Below are 15,108 nucleotides of genomic sequence, written 5' to 3'. Positions count from 1 at the left end.
GAACTAGTCTCCTCTAAGGCTCTTAGGAGCTATGGTAATATAAGTAATAAAACTTAGATATCTGTACATGCACTTTTATGAAGCCACAGATGCTCTCTTTGCAGTTGTTTGAGCACTGCTGGAAGTAACCCCTGCTTGTTTACAGACAGAAAACAATGTCTCACTCTGCAAAAAGCAAAGTACAATAAAAAGAGGTGAAAGAATAGTTTAAAAAGTAGAGCTCTCAAGACGTAAGTATTATTTTCCACAGACCACAGGGAATGCACAAAAGAAGGGGTGTTTTAAATGCACCTTGTGTAACAAGCCCTTGAAACTCTCAGCTGCGGGAGTTCCATGGGCTGTGACCCCAGGTGAGCCCCACTTTCTAGTAGGTCTCTGCCCTGAAAACGAAGCAGCATACCATTTAAAGGTAAAAGAAGTCATCATTCAGTTCCTGAGTGTGTTACAACTGCAGTTTCTGATTCTTTCTCTCCCTCTCTGCCTCCATAAGGTCACATGCAGTTCCATTTCTACCAATCTGTAAACAGGCTGGCAGGCATGATGTGAACAGAAAAGTTGTACTGAAGAAGAAAAGAGCTTTGGCAGTATGTATTTCAGTGGCTCCCCGGAGTCCCTTCTTTGACTAAATAAAACCAAAGCTTTCAGCCTTTCTTTTTTATCCAGGTGGCATTAGCCCCCTTCATTAGATCACTGTGTGTTGGTTGCATGGCTCTGGCATGTCACCACCTCACCTGCTCAGCTCATGTCCCAGTTCCTGCCCCAGTGAGACCGGCTGGCCAACTGTGACGGCAACACGGCTAATGTTTGCATGTGAGGATGGCATCAGCCAAGCCAGGCAAGGTCAGTTCTCCCATCTTGCAAAACAGAAGAGGTTGCCAGACTACATTCAGTGGCAGACGACCAATTCAGAGGCACTACACTTGATAAATACAAGTAGGTATTTTAAGATTGTGTAGCATGAAGAAAAGGACCCTCGATAGTTCATGAAAAAAAAGTTTTCTATTTAACTTGATAACTCCTAAAGTAGAGGCAAAGATTCTTAGCCAAGGATTACATTTAAAAATAATTGCACATGTATAACTGTGGGGTATAAGTGTGGTTTGTTAGGTAGAAGGCAGATACACAGCTTTCCTTTAGCACACACTTTTGCTCTCAAGAGTTGTAGACACTGCAAACATTGAAACAGTAAGTTACAAAGGGAATACTCGGTACAGGACACTCTGGTTGATATATTTCCTGCAGTTTAGATGATCTTGCCAGGTAGCAGAAAACAGCATTTCTCTATTCACTAGAGCCTTTTGGAGAGGTGCTGTGTGACAGGGAGGCTGTCGGAGGCAGAAGTGTTTGCATGGGATGGAGACTGCAACTACCGTAACCGTCCCTGTGGCAAGAACACCCACAGAAACAGGTAATTTGCCCCTCCCACACCAACTAACAGCCAGAAGCAAAAAATGTTAAAGTAACTTACATCATCGTTTGCCTGTATCATTACTAAGGAGGAACTGAAAGCTGTTTTATGAGGAGCAGACAGACAAAACTAGCTTGAGCTTGAGACATAAAAAACCCAAACCACTAAGATACCTGAAGGCATCCCAATTAAGTGATATTACCATCCTGATCAAGATGCAGTCATTGTTAGTAAGCACCCCTGATTTTTAACAGAGATATTCAAATTAAGTAGATTTCCTGATTAGGTGCACTTAAATTAAGTGGAGAGAACAGCGTGGAGGAAACCCGGATAGCTTTTTATAAGGGCCAGCTTCAGAGAGGAGATTTGTCACTTGCAACAGGGCATAAGTGGAGTTCAGGCCACGTAGCCCAAAATCACAGCAATGCCCCTTTGCCCCATGCTAGGCAACCATCTAACCTTGAAGGCATCCAGCCTCTGTCGGTGCCTCCGTCTCTTACCTGTGTGTTCCCCAAGCACTGGTAGCTCTGCTGCTGGGCATGCCTGCAACCGCCTGAGTCAGAGCATCTTGGCACCTGCTTTCAGCCTAAATCCCAGTGGGATCCAAAAAGTAGGCAGAATGGCGTCTAAGTACCTGCAGGGTCTGATTCAATAGATAATGTCTTGGGCTTTGGGACAAATTTGAAGGGAAGGTTCTTATCACCTCTGCACCACATATCTCTGTATTTACAGGTCTCAACTCTGGCCAGATCCTCATGGCTTTTGGATGGAGTGACTTGAAGTGACACATTCTGGCAGGAGTCACATAGCTTTTTATGTTATTGCCTCTCCTTGTTACTCAGGCCTTGAGCTTGAAGGTCTAAAGCACAGGTTCTGGAAAAAAAATTGCAGACAGCAAGACTTCCAAACACTGGCCCTTTAGAAAGCTCTGAGCTGAACCTGCCAAGTGTGCTGAGTGAAGGAGGGAAGGTTATGAGGCTTACATCTAGATACATTGCACTTAATATTCACCATGGGCACAGCTACAACTGGAACAACTGTTCTGTATAGGAGCGACTTCTGCAAAAAGAAGGTTGCAGTGATAGGGATGGCCAGCCTGGGCCATGGGAATAGTTTCATGTCTCTCCATGCATCTGTTTCCCTCCAGAGGCTGGGCATGTCTTGCATCTACACAATAAGGGAAGGAATGTGAGCCCTCCACCACACCTCTAGCTTTCAACATTTGCTGAGCCTGTTTGTCTATTTTGGTTCTGTTTTGTTTTGTTTTGTTTTGTTTTCACCTATGACTTTTGAGATTGTAATCTCAGCAGGGTAGGGACTGCCTTGTGTTCTACATTTATACGCTGACTGTGCCTGGGATCTTGAGCTGATGTGCTAATAATGAATAAGCATAAATTTTCTTGGGGGATACTCTTCAAGGATTCATCTGGAACTGATTGGACTGGGGATAAAATAGAACATTTCCTTTGGAAGAGAAAGGCTTATGATAACCACTCTAGTAAAATGATCACTTTCTGCAGAGGTGAACACAGCTGTTGCACTCAGTAGTGTTCATCATGGATTTGCATAGACTGAATAGCACATCATGTCCCTCTTTCTCCTAAAGTTAGGAGAATGGCAGCATCTGTCTAAATGTCTTCGAAGAAAATGATGACACGCAATTTTCTTGCTGACCTGAAGCAAAGGTGTGCGCTTGATGTGTGCCTGTTTTTCAATTTGCCTACCCATAAAAATTCCAAATGTAGTAGTTTCACGTAGTTATTTTGTCTCAGAGGTCTCTTGCTTGTGTGTCATCCTGACCTTGCATGGCTGTGTGGCATTGCAGTAAATCAGTCCAGAAATTATTATTTGAATTAATGCTTGAAATAAATGTTTAAAATATTTTATTTTATTTTTTCTTTTCATATTCTGCTTTCCCTTTCAAATGAGGCCAGCTCCTCAAGCCATTAAACTGAATTGCATCAGTTGTGGCTCTGGCTTGGAGAAATTAAAGGTGAGCACCTGTACCAGCTCAGCACCACCACACTGAATGCACTCACAGAAGTTCAGCCACAGAAGAGCGAGCAAGGCTAGAGCTTGGATGATGCTGCTAGACTTCATGTGTGTGCATTATGTGCCAGGAAGAACCATGCAGTGGTGTTAGGGAAAACTGCTAGTTTAGGCAGTTCCAGCACTGAAATTGGTTTCTTACTCTGGAAGCTGTCCCTCACAAAGTGCAGTGTGCAGCAGTGGAATCGGTTTTTTTTTTGTGCAGGCTTAAATATGCTCGTTAACTCTTCAAAATAATGTTATCTCTTCCAGCGCATTTCCCATTGAAGTGAATGGAAATGTTCCCATTGACTTTAAAGCACCATTTCCTCCACCTACTCCTTCTTAAAAGACTTAATCAAGCATGTTTAGTAGAAACCTATGATAGTTGTCTAATGACTGGCTCGCTTTGCCCAGGGAAAAATGTAACTATAAACTGAAACATGATGCTGAAAACTAAGTTTAGTAGAAAGTGTTTAGTCTAGTGCTGGATGAATGATGGAAGCTTGTATTTGTGAATAATTTATTTGACAATTGGTGTGGGGAAAAAAATGACCGAATAAATTCTTTGCTCGTTTTTTCTTGCCTGTCTACCAAACTGGCTGCACAATGTGCAAACAAATTGCTAATATTTATTCAGGAGCAAAGAGGTCAGCTTTTGTCAAAAATGTTTTTAACAGTGGCTTGGACAAGCACCGGATTAGGTTCATTTTCTTGTGTCCTCTGCATAGTAAACAAAAGAAGTTGTGCTAATAGTTACTGAATTCACTGTGAATTTTGCATCTCGACAGCAACGCTTATACTTTACTGCAAATCTTCTGTTGTAAAGACTCTGCCAGTACTGGAGCTTGGCTTTCATGCCTGCAGACAACCTCCTGAGAATTTAGAAACCTCTTAGGTGAGTTTCTCTTTATAGCCTCTACAGCAGGTGCTGCCCACCTTCAGCCCCTTCTGAACGGGGCTTCTCCCGAGTCAGGTGCAGTGTTGCAGATCGCAGCTACGTACAGGGCTGAAAGAGCAGGAGCTTCACTGCTGAAGAGAAGGTGTGCTTTGTGATCAGGAAGGCTGCCATCTTCACATAGGGTGATGTAAATAGTTGCTGATTGCCAGACAGAAGGTGCTTATTAATTATTTTTCCTCTCAGTGAGAGAGGAAATACAGACACACGGAGGAGTCTCTGAAGAGCTGGCTTTATTAGCTTGACCTGACAGCAGTACCGAGGTGTTTTGCTTGGGGACAAAATCCACATTTTGCCTTGCAATTTAGTAAGCTTGTCTGTATTGCCTCCCACGCTTCCTCCTACAACCTTTCCCTTCCCCTGTGACACACCCAGGCTTCTTTTTTGCTGGTCCTTCATCCTCTGCTGCCTTCCTGCCTTCTCCCAAGCTGCCACATGAGCTTAAAAGTGTTCTAAAGTGAATATATATTTTAATACTTTTTTTTTGTCCTCCTCACCTCTTTTAAAAGACAGACAAATCTACTTTCTGTGCAAAACACTGAAGGTACAATCCCCAATCTCTAATCCCAAATCCAGTGCTGCTGCTGTCAGTAGGTTTCTGATTAAAACATGGGCTTTTTGTGGGACTGAAACAGGACTGCAGATTTCCCAGAGCACCTTCAAGCCCTGTGGGAGTCAGGGGAAGCTGCAGGTTCTGGAACACCTCTTAAACTGTGTGCCTGCCCATACCATCAGCAGTTGCCTGTCCTCATGCTTATCCTCTTTGAGAGGATAAGTTTTTAGGTGCTTACTTCACTTTGATATTTTCTCTTACGATGGGAACAGCCCATCCTTTTTGTGGCTTTATGTCTTCAGAATTGTGTATATGTGGGTGAGAGTGCAGAAAGGGGAGGCAAGGTGGGTCCTTGTTCCCCAGTCTTTCAGAGTTCCCATCTCTTCCCAAAAGCTGCCTGACAGTGTGAAGGAAATGGGTCATAGCATCATTTCGTCTTGGGCCATGGGATCTAGTCGCCTCCTCATGCAGAGAGGCTCAGATCTGGTCAGGGCTGTTGCAGAACAGGGAAGGGAAGGTATGAGGGATATAAACAGCAGTGCATAAGATTTCTTTTCGATCTTAGGTCAGTACATGTAGAGAAGCACTGCCTGATTAAATGCTACAGCCTTTGGCTGTATGTGCTGTGTCACAGAGACCAGAAGTGCACAGAAATACACTTAACACCATGCCACAGACTGAAGAGGTCACTCATGGCTTTGTCCTCAGACAGGAACCAAATTCAGGCCAGTCTTGTTTGTATTTGGCTACAGAAAGCCAGGTAGGTGTAAGCTCAGCTCCTGACATAATCTGGAGAAGCAGCAAGGTGGTAATGAACTACGTGCTGCTCTCACAACCTCATCCTCCCACCTGTTTCTGACAATAATGAAGAATGAGATAAAGCCAGGGGCTTTTACCCTGGCTGCTCCCCCCGGGCATTTGGGCTCGGTGAGTCAGTGCCGGGAAGACAGTGCAGGAGAAGAGAGCAAGGTGTGAGAAAAGCCACGGTCAGGCTCAAGCCTTTTTTGCCGTGCTAGAAGGTCTCTTTAACAGAAAGAAGAGACTAGGTTCCTGTCTGCCCTGGACCCATTCAGGGATAGCTCTTCCCTAAAGCTCTGAGTGTGAACTGAATACATCAGAAACACGGACTTCAGGATTTGGTGCTTGCAGGGCTGCTCCTAAATTGTTTGTCTGAGGTGAGTGTTTCCCTCTGCATGCTGCTTGTAGGACCAAGCCCTGCTGTGCTGCAGAGAGTCACCTCTTGCTCCTCCTGGAGCCAGAGGCAGCTCAGGTTAATCAGCACGTACAGAAATAAGCTCTGACAGTAGAAGCCTGGTAAGAGCACAGTTTAATTTCACTGTGGTATGCAGCACTCCAAGAAAACTCCCAGACTCAGGTCTTTTCCTTCAAGCACAATCCCTTATCAAGGTCCTTGGCAGCAATTCATATACAGAAAGGAGCAGCTGTCATGGTATTCCCACATACAAACACAAAAAACAACCCCTCCCTACTTTCAGTGCAGCAATGTTACGTAGTACGAATAATTACAATATTTAACACTTGTATCTGTGCTTTTAATCTTCAAAGCACTTAACGAGCACTAGGTACAGGTAATTGTAGCTGCGGAGTGATGTGGCCATTTGCAAGAAAGAGAGAATTGTGTGCATGAGTGCTCCAGTGGCCCTGTGCAGGGTGGGCACAGAGCAAATAGGGCTGAAAAGGCCCAATGACACAAACTCTCTTGGCTGTCAGGGTTGATTTTTTCCTATCACCGATCACTGTCCCCCTGCCAGAGGTCACTGACTTCTCAGGTCTGTTGGTGGAATCACTCACGGTTTCCCAACCCCTCTCAGTCCCAACAAATTGGGTTAGGAAAGACCTATACGGTAAACCATGTTAGCTGACCTGGCATGTTTTCACTGGAGTGGATGAGGGAGTACTTGGATGAGCAGCTCAGCCATCAGACCTGGGAAAATGGTAACTCCTGGCAGATGGACAGAAAAGAAGGTGACTGTGGAGAGGTTGTAGGAGGCCTGTAGGCCTGTAGGAGGCTGGCAACTGAGGCAGCTGGCACAGGAGATGTGTGCCTGACCAAGAGAGATGAGCCCATGCTGGTTCCTCCCCATTTTGGTTTGTCTCAGTCAATTTGATATGAAAAACGTCACTGTAAAAGGCATTCTTTGTTTCCCTAGTCTTCTTGCTGTATCCATGTGGCTCTTGGCTCACAGTGGAAAACAAGAAGGGGTAGTGGAGAAATTGGTGCTCCTTTTAATGTTTTTGCTTTCAGATGTTTGGGGGTTTTTTTGTAAAGCAGAAGGACAGAGCTTTTCAGTCTTTTTGTGAGCAGGAAGGTCACAAGACAGTTGTTCAGTCCTACCATTTTTATGGCCATCTGTCCACCCATTATTGCCTCTGTCTACAACATCAGCCATTTGCTCTTGAAATGGTGCCCCTCCGTTCTTTCTTGTTTTGCTTTCTTACTGAGATTTCTCATCTACAAGTACTTGGGTAATGCCTCTGTTGTTGCTTAGAGTAGGCAAATGAGATTAGTAGATGTGAAATGCATCATCAGAGCATGCAGCTCTACAGGGTACCAGCTGCCAGCACCTGGGAAGGCAGAGCACAGCCTTACACAGGGCATCCTGACCATCCAGTTCTACTCCCTTCCTTCACAGGCAAGAAGGTTTTGTATTTATTAGTGTGAGGCGATCACTCTGGCAAAACAAGGTGGTGTTGATCTGGTCCCTTCCAACTTCGGTGACCCTGTGAGTCTGTGTAGTGACTGCACTGTTTAGATAAGTTTGGGGCCCACGTACCTTGTAATTTGATATTAAACAAAGCAAATACAAACCTAACTGCTGGAACCTTTGTTTTCACTGGAAATCACACTCTTATCTGTGCAGTATGAATGTCTGTCCTTCCTGCTGCTTTAGAGGAAAATGAAGGTGATATATAGTAAGGTAATAACAATACATTAACAGGAATCGGTTCATTCAAAGGCGTTAGCTCAGGGTTTGCTTTTATTTCAGCTGTTCATGCATATTATCATTTTCCCCCTGAGGATTGTTTTGGGGAAAAGATTGTGAAACACTGAGCTAGTTCTCTCTTGTGCTGCAGCTTCATTAATATGTGCATAGCTCCAGAAAATGAAGTCTCTACTTCATGAAAATATTCCCCATAAGAATTTTGTCTCTGTCCCTTTGGTTAGTGAGGTGTTAGTAATATATTTTTTCTGGGTTTTATTAGTATGAATTAGAGAATTTTTTTTTCTTCTAGGAATTCCACTTCTGAAGTGGATTAATGAGAAGAGAATCTTTCCATTCTCTTTAAAAAAAGTTTCTAGACCTTGTTGTTAGAGAGGAAAGCATCCTATAAGTGTGAGCATAACTCAGAAGCAAAAAAAAAAAAAAGCCCTGGGAAGAAACACATGAACAAACCAACCTCTGTAGTTTAACCATGTGACTCTTAAGTTCCTCCTTCTTTCTGAGGCCTCAACTATTGCAATTGGCAATGCTGTGGAAGGGGTAGCTCTTCCAGACAGCTGCCAGGCAAGCAGTGCCCTGGGAGAAGGAGCAGACCTAAGCTCTCAGCTTGGTAACTCAGTCTCCTGCCTGTACAGTTCTGTGGCAGGACTGTCTGCAAGATGAGGGGAAAAAAAACCAACCCTGAAATCATCTCCCTTGCTCGCACCATTCCAATTAAGTGCAATCAATTGCTCAATCAATCTTTTGCTCTTAATAAAGCAGGTTATCTTTTTCCTCCTAATTCCCCTCCAGGATTTTTAACAATTGTTCAGACAGACACAACAAGCAGCTTTTGTAAAGGAAGAGTGTAGGCGTTTCCTTTGGCTGTTTTCACTTTCTGCCTATGATGATGTTATGCTCCTCACCCTCCTCAAATCCTAATCATATACAATGAGTGTTCTGGGAGCCCATATCTATTTTTTTTCCAACTGGCATGGATTGAGTACCCTAATTTGACAGCAAAATCATGCCAAAATATTTGGGGGGGGGGGTGCCAGAGAGGGAGAATAGACATTTTGTCATCTTTGTGTTGTTGATGAGTCAGACCATTTAAACTAAGGAAAGGTTTAAAAAAGGGAAGTGCTCTCCAGCCTTATCTACTCCAACATTAATTTGGGGAGAAGGTAGGAGTGGAGGAAGTCTGAGCAAAGCTGTTCCTCGTTCAAACCGCCTTTAGAGGGTTACCGTTGTCTGCAGGCTGAAAGAAGATGCATTAAATTGTTGCTCGCCATTGAGTGACTGTGGAGAATGGGAGAGGCCCCACAAGCACTCATCCTGGTTTTGTGTGTGTGCAAAAGCCATGCATGCTGGCTGTGCATCTGTAAAAAAGACCAGCACTGGCTTCCACTGCATTGCTTCAACTCCCCTGCATTCCCTGTAGGAGGGAGACTGTGGTGTACCTGCACAAGGCACGTTGATGCCTCAGTACACCTGTCCCTGATAGGTTTAACTCTCCTGTCTTAAAAAACCAAATAAACTGTCTTTAACTGATATAATCATGCAACTGCAAGGATTATCTGTGGGTCAGGCTGTGTCTGGAAGCAGAACTGGTTGGTCCCATTCAAAGTGGATGAGAAGATAAGATGGAGTAGATACCAAGTAACTTAAGAAAAAGGAAAAAAAGATGTAGTCAGAAGAGTTAGGAGAGACCTGAATGGGAAGAAGATGTAAGAGGGTGTGGTGCTGTGGAAGTGCCAGCAGCACAGTCCTTACTTAAACTTTACTTAGACTTGCCTGTGTGTGCCTGTTTTAGTGCAGGGGCAGTCAAGTCAGGCCTATACATTTAACGGGAAAGAGAGGGGCAAGGAAATGGCATCACCTTACTGTGCAAATAAAACAAACCAAGTTAGTGGGAAGCCTTGTGTCCTAGGGGAGCTGGTGGCAATTACATCACACGAGGGCACATTTGCACTGCAGCAGCTCCCGCTCATTGTCAGCAAACTTGAGCAAGCCTTGTGCTTGTGTGCGATGCTGTGGGCCCCCGCTGCTTGTGCACAGGGCTGGCTCCTCCAGCAGGTTTTGCAGCCCACAGCAACCCTGTGCTCCTGTGCTTACGCTGCCACCAGTCCCCCAGTAAGGGGATTAGAAGCTAGCTCAGCAGGGCCCATCCTACATGCAACTTCTGTGGTGCAGACATGACCTGGGACATTAAAAAGTAGGTAAAAGTCAGATGAATATGCTAAAGTTGGTAACAGGATAATGAGAGGGAAGTTCTATTCTACCTGATGGGGCATTTTCAACTCTACTTTTGAGGCTAACCCTGCTGGAAGGTGAAGAGGTGAGGACTAAGTTTGCTCATTTTATTATCACTGGTCACAGTCTCCAGCGGACTCAGTTGCAGACAAAAGCCTCCAGTGTAGCTCAGAGGAAGTCTGCTCCAAATGATCCCAAATCCAATCCCTTGAATGTCTCCAGGGTGCTAGTATGGCAATGGAGACCAGCTGGATATGGAGGTTTCTCACGAATGCCCCTTTGCTTGGCTTTAGGGATGGAAGAGCTGTGCAGGAGCTGCTGTGCTGGTGGCAGGCCAGGAGATGATCTCCTTGCACTGGGGTGATCCTCCCTTGGCTGTGTCTCCCAGCCTCAGGGCTGTTTGCATTGTGAGGATGGCACAAAGCAGCCTTACTTCAGGGAAGGATTGGGGCCTGGGCCTTATCTCACTTTGATTATATTAAATAATCTATCTGTCTGCCATGTTATTTACGTAACTCTTATTTAAATACTTTTACATCAGACACACTGAATCATGAGACTGAAAGTCTAGACAATGCTTGCTAGGTTCAGCCTGACTTTAACCCTCCTGTGTTGCCGTTTTTCTTGTCTTTCCCTTCAGGATTACTCTGCTCTGCCTTTGGCCTGTGAGGGACATATGAAGTGCCTGGTGGTCCCAGGATTTCAGAGTGAGCAAAAAGAAATTGCTGAGGTGAGAGAGTGAAAGCACAGAAGGCAGATAGAGAGGAGGGGGAGAAGGCAGCAGGGAGCGGGGAGATGCAGTGAGTTGTATGTCTGGTTTTACTCGGTCAGCCTCGAGTGAGACTGCAGGGTACATGGCTTTGAACAGACAAACTTAGGGCAGGACTTGACCCCTGGAACTCACCTTCTGGTAGACGCTGCCCTGGCCAGCTGCTATAAGAGATAATTCATTTTGGGGAGAGCAGAAGAAGGAGGTATGGTGTTACCTCACACTAAGCAGGCTTATAGGCAGAGGCTAGAAGCAGGGAATTGGGAGAGGGCAAATGGGACAGAAAAGACATTTGTTATTCTAGAGAAAAGCCAAGAAAGCCAATTCATTTCCCCAGGTTCTGCCCACTCCCCTAAAAATGCGTTATAATTTACTAATAATTCATAAATGGCTTGTGTCATGGCACACTTGATAATTTCATCTGTCTCTTCTTCTGAAGGCACATTCTAGGTTTTATGCTGTCACAAGCCTTGTTGTTATGATTTAATTATATGTTGATTTTGATATATGTTTCCTGAGATACTTGGGTGCACCGGAACCGAATCTCTGCTTTGGAATAAAGGAGGACCGAGGCTTCTGGTTCCTTATCTTTCGCTTCCTTATGAAAAAGGTTTTGTCAAGGGCTGCTCTAGCCCTGGCTGCTGCTTCCAGAGGCCTTGAGGATGTCAAGGTTGAGGTGGAGCAGCACTTCCACCTAGTGGTCTGCACAAATTAAGGCAATTTCTCCAACCTCCAGACTTCTAAGCCCGCAACAAAATCTTGAAGTTAATCTCTGAAACCGTGAATCTTGCCCTAATACGAAGCAGTGGGTTGTTTAAATTCCAGAAAGAATAACACAGTAATCCGGGTTTTATTTGTATGTGCTAGTCATTTCTTGGACTTAGTTCCATGGGAACCGATGTGATTTGTTAGATCACAACTTCAGGAATGGGGTGACAGCAAGGTGAAGCAAGGAAAGTCATGTGTTCCTAAACTGAAGAGCAATGCAGTGCATACTGTGCTATGGTTACAAAGTGCAAGGCACCCACCTGTGCATCCCACAGCACTTTACACATCTGTAGTCACCCTTACTTTACAGCTGGAGAAAACAAGACATGAGGGAGTATGGCAGACACTTGAACAAATACTATCTCTTTTGTATCCTTGTTTTTGGGTGCTGCATGTGGATACTGTTCTCCAGGGAGGATGAGCAGTGAACCAAAGTCAGTAAGGATTTAGAGCACATATGGAGGGGGCATGGCAGAATCCTGGTCTGTGGGATAGTGTTACAGTGCAGGTAAATAACCACGACAGCAGAGCACAGTGTAATACCAGAGGAGCCTCAGACCCTCTAAAAGCCAGACCTAGTGTCTCAAGCCAAGCTCTCAGGGAACTGACACCTGCTCATCTCATGAACAGATACTTCTGAACAAGTTAAAGAGGCCACGTTGAGCATTACTAGGTGGGGTTAAATCACACTGGCAGGCCTGTCGGTAGCAAAAGCCCTATAAACTTCTAAGGGGAAGGCTCAGGTTTGCTGTCTCCTACTGCCATTGCCAAGCTGTGCTGCCTCCTTTCAGCAGCTGTTGTGAAAGAGGAACTTGCTGTTCTACAAGGTCTGTTTCCCAACAAGGAGGCTGAAAGGGTGGAATTGCTATTGTGAAGACTGGGGAATCACACATACACAGGCGCACAGAGGCACACACACATAATACCCACACCTCCTCTGATTCCTGTGAAGTTGTGAGTTCAGAAGTGAGGTTCAGAGCAACTAAGGTGATTCTGCCATGAATGGCAGTATGTGATTGACATCTCTGGGCTGATTCAACATCCAGGCATGATATGAGGTGTGTTGAAGTTATTTTAAGGTGCTGTGGCCTGCCTTAGGGTATCCTGAAATTCTGACACCCTGCCAAATACTTGACTCCCTGGGGGAGGGGGTGATCTTCTGATAGCCACACCCTCCCGATTGGCCGCCCAAATGCAATTATATTTTAAAAAAGTCTTTCCTGACAGCAAAAAAAATGAAAGATTTTTACTGGAGGAACACACAGGTCATTGTTCCTCTTCTGCTGTGTGACTCATCCAGATCAAGCTGTCTGTTTAGTGTATCTACTAATGCAGTTAACTTGGAAAACCTAACCCATAAGTGCTTCTTTTGTTTCCTAAAAAACAATCGCTGGATGCCTTTTGAAACTTTTCAAATTTTTTTTTTTTTTAAGCCCTGCCGTGTTTTGGAACGAGAAGAGCACAGGCACTTTCTTGGCAAATCTTCCATAACCTTTTCTGTTCCACCCTGAGACAGTACCTTCTTTTACTGGGCTTGCAACAGAAGTGCTTTACACCTCCGAAGAGAGGAAACCTTAATGGCATGCCTGTGAGCTGAGTGAGCTGAAGGCTGGCATAATGTCACACCTTATCATTGGATCAGGTCCGAAATACGTCCCTGAGATCCACACCCTGAGCACGACCTCCCTTGACCCGATCCAGCAGCATTCAGTCGTGATCTTCCTGGGACAGGGGCAAGGTGCCAGCCAGCCTTTACCCCAGTCCCCTTTCTCCCCCGAGAAACACATAACGCTTATGCTCGAGCTCCTTGTGTCATGGAGGTAGCTGCAGTGCCAGGACAGGAGTATCGGGGATGCAGATCCACCCCTGCCACTCTTTTCTGCCCATTCTTCTGTTGCACGAGGGAACAAGATTGCAAGAGCACATTGCCTGCCCTAGCCACCTCCCTGTGCGGCCGCCTGTGTCCTGCCCCTTTGGCACTGCAGAATTGCCCCATGTACAATGCAGCCAGAGAGGGCTCTGCCCACAGAGGAAGCACGACGCTCATCCTGAAATGCAGGAACTCTTCAGAGTGTCTTGTTCAGAATCAAACCCTTGGATTTTGTTTCATTTTTGTTTTGTTTTGTTTAAGGTGGCTGACTGTTAGCTCCTAAGTTCTTTCAAATGAAGTTTTAATCAGAAATCGGCTATATGCAAATAAATATACTACCCCCAATTAGAAAGAAAAAGGACTTCAGACAAGGCACTTATCTCAGTACTGCTTGGGTAGTTGAAGCAGCTGCAAGAAAGCTAATAGCAGGGTTGAAACCAGACTTGCCAACAATTTCAGTCTTGGCCAGACAGTCAATTTTTTCATGCTTTTGTCTGGCTGTCTCTTGGTGGGGCTGCACAAGAAGACCAGTTTTACTTTATTTCGTTATTATAGGTATATTTTTCTGCTGAATTAATCTATGACTGCCATAACTCAGTGGCACTCTGTTTCCAAGGAAGCTTGAGTGACTGAATAATGAAAATGAATTGTGATTCCAGTAAAAAAAGAAAATTCTTCTCTTCTGTGCAGCCCAATCCCAATAATCTACTTTTGCCAACCTGTCCCTATGAAATAAAAAAGAGGCATTCATTTGTACTGCCTCATTTTCCTCTGTGTACAGTGAAAGGATTTTCTGTTGCAATCTGTCGCTCTCGTGTGCACTCTCAAAACAGCCTGTGCCCCCTTCCACTCCAGGCAGTACGGAGAGAAGTTATTTTTAACAGAACTCGTTTAACATACCTATGTGTTGGTTTGTAGCAGAGCTCTCACTCTCTGGACTTCGCTGCAGCTGGGATCCTCCTCTGGACAAAGGTGATGTGTCGTAGAGCGTCTTTGGCTTGGCAGGAAGGTTTATTAAAATACCACAAGTTCAGACAATTCTGGTTACGAGGAGTGCACAGTGCGTTGTATGTGGGAGGACTGGCGCAGAGTTTCCAGTAAAAATGAAGTGACTTAGAAAACTCTCTTCACCCTGGCACATCCCAGGAAGCGTATTCTGTGTCTGTGTGTCTGGTGAAGCCTGCTTGCACTTGGTGCACAATGTGTGCTTGTACATGTCTCACAGAAAATCTTGGGAATCGTTTAGCTCCTTGCTTGCGCACAGCACAGGTTTCAAAGTGTCCCAAAGCAGATTCTTTTGTGTCCAATGAAAGCCTGTCTCAGACTTTAAGCATAGCAGGGGCCATAGTTTCAGCGGCTGTAAATCAATGAAGTCTCAGGGAAGCCGGTGGGGCTCTGCCATTTTACACCAGTTGAAAGTTTGGCCCTTGCCCGTACTCAGCCCTGAAGATGTGGGCAGCAGAGGCAGGAGGCAGCACCCCACATAATGACAGCCTCTGGAGCTGTAGCACAATGCCCACAGTGAGCCGCCGGGTTAACGCAATGCGGTTTCATCATCT

The 15,108-nt window shown here is 45.1% G+C and overlaps 1 long non-coding RNA gene across 1 annotated transcript; it reads left to right on the top strand.

Annotated features, from left to right (window-relative positions):
- The first annotated feature begins 5,980 nt into the window (after positions 1-5,980).
- On the top strand, positions 5,981-13,196 carry LOC138106071 (uncharacterized). The gene is made up of 3 exons (XR_011148894.1): positions 5,981-6,122; positions 10,783-10,872; positions 13,113-13,196. It is a non-coding gene; the product is annotated as an uncharacterized lncRNA (long non-coding RNA).
- Positions 13,197-15,108: the final 1,912 nt, after the last annotated feature.

This window comes from Aphelocoma coerulescens, chromosome 2 (genome assembly GCF_041296385.1).
Source record: "Aphelocoma coerulescens isolate FSJ_1873_10779 chromosome 2, UR_Acoe_1.0, whole genome shotgun sequence".
Lineage (NCBI taxonomy): Eukaryota > Metazoa > Chordata > Aves > Passeriformes > Corvidae > Aphelocoma > Aphelocoma coerulescens.
The sequence above is the reverse complement of the archived record's forward strand: the minus strand, read 5'-3'. Positions and strand labels throughout refer to the sequence as shown.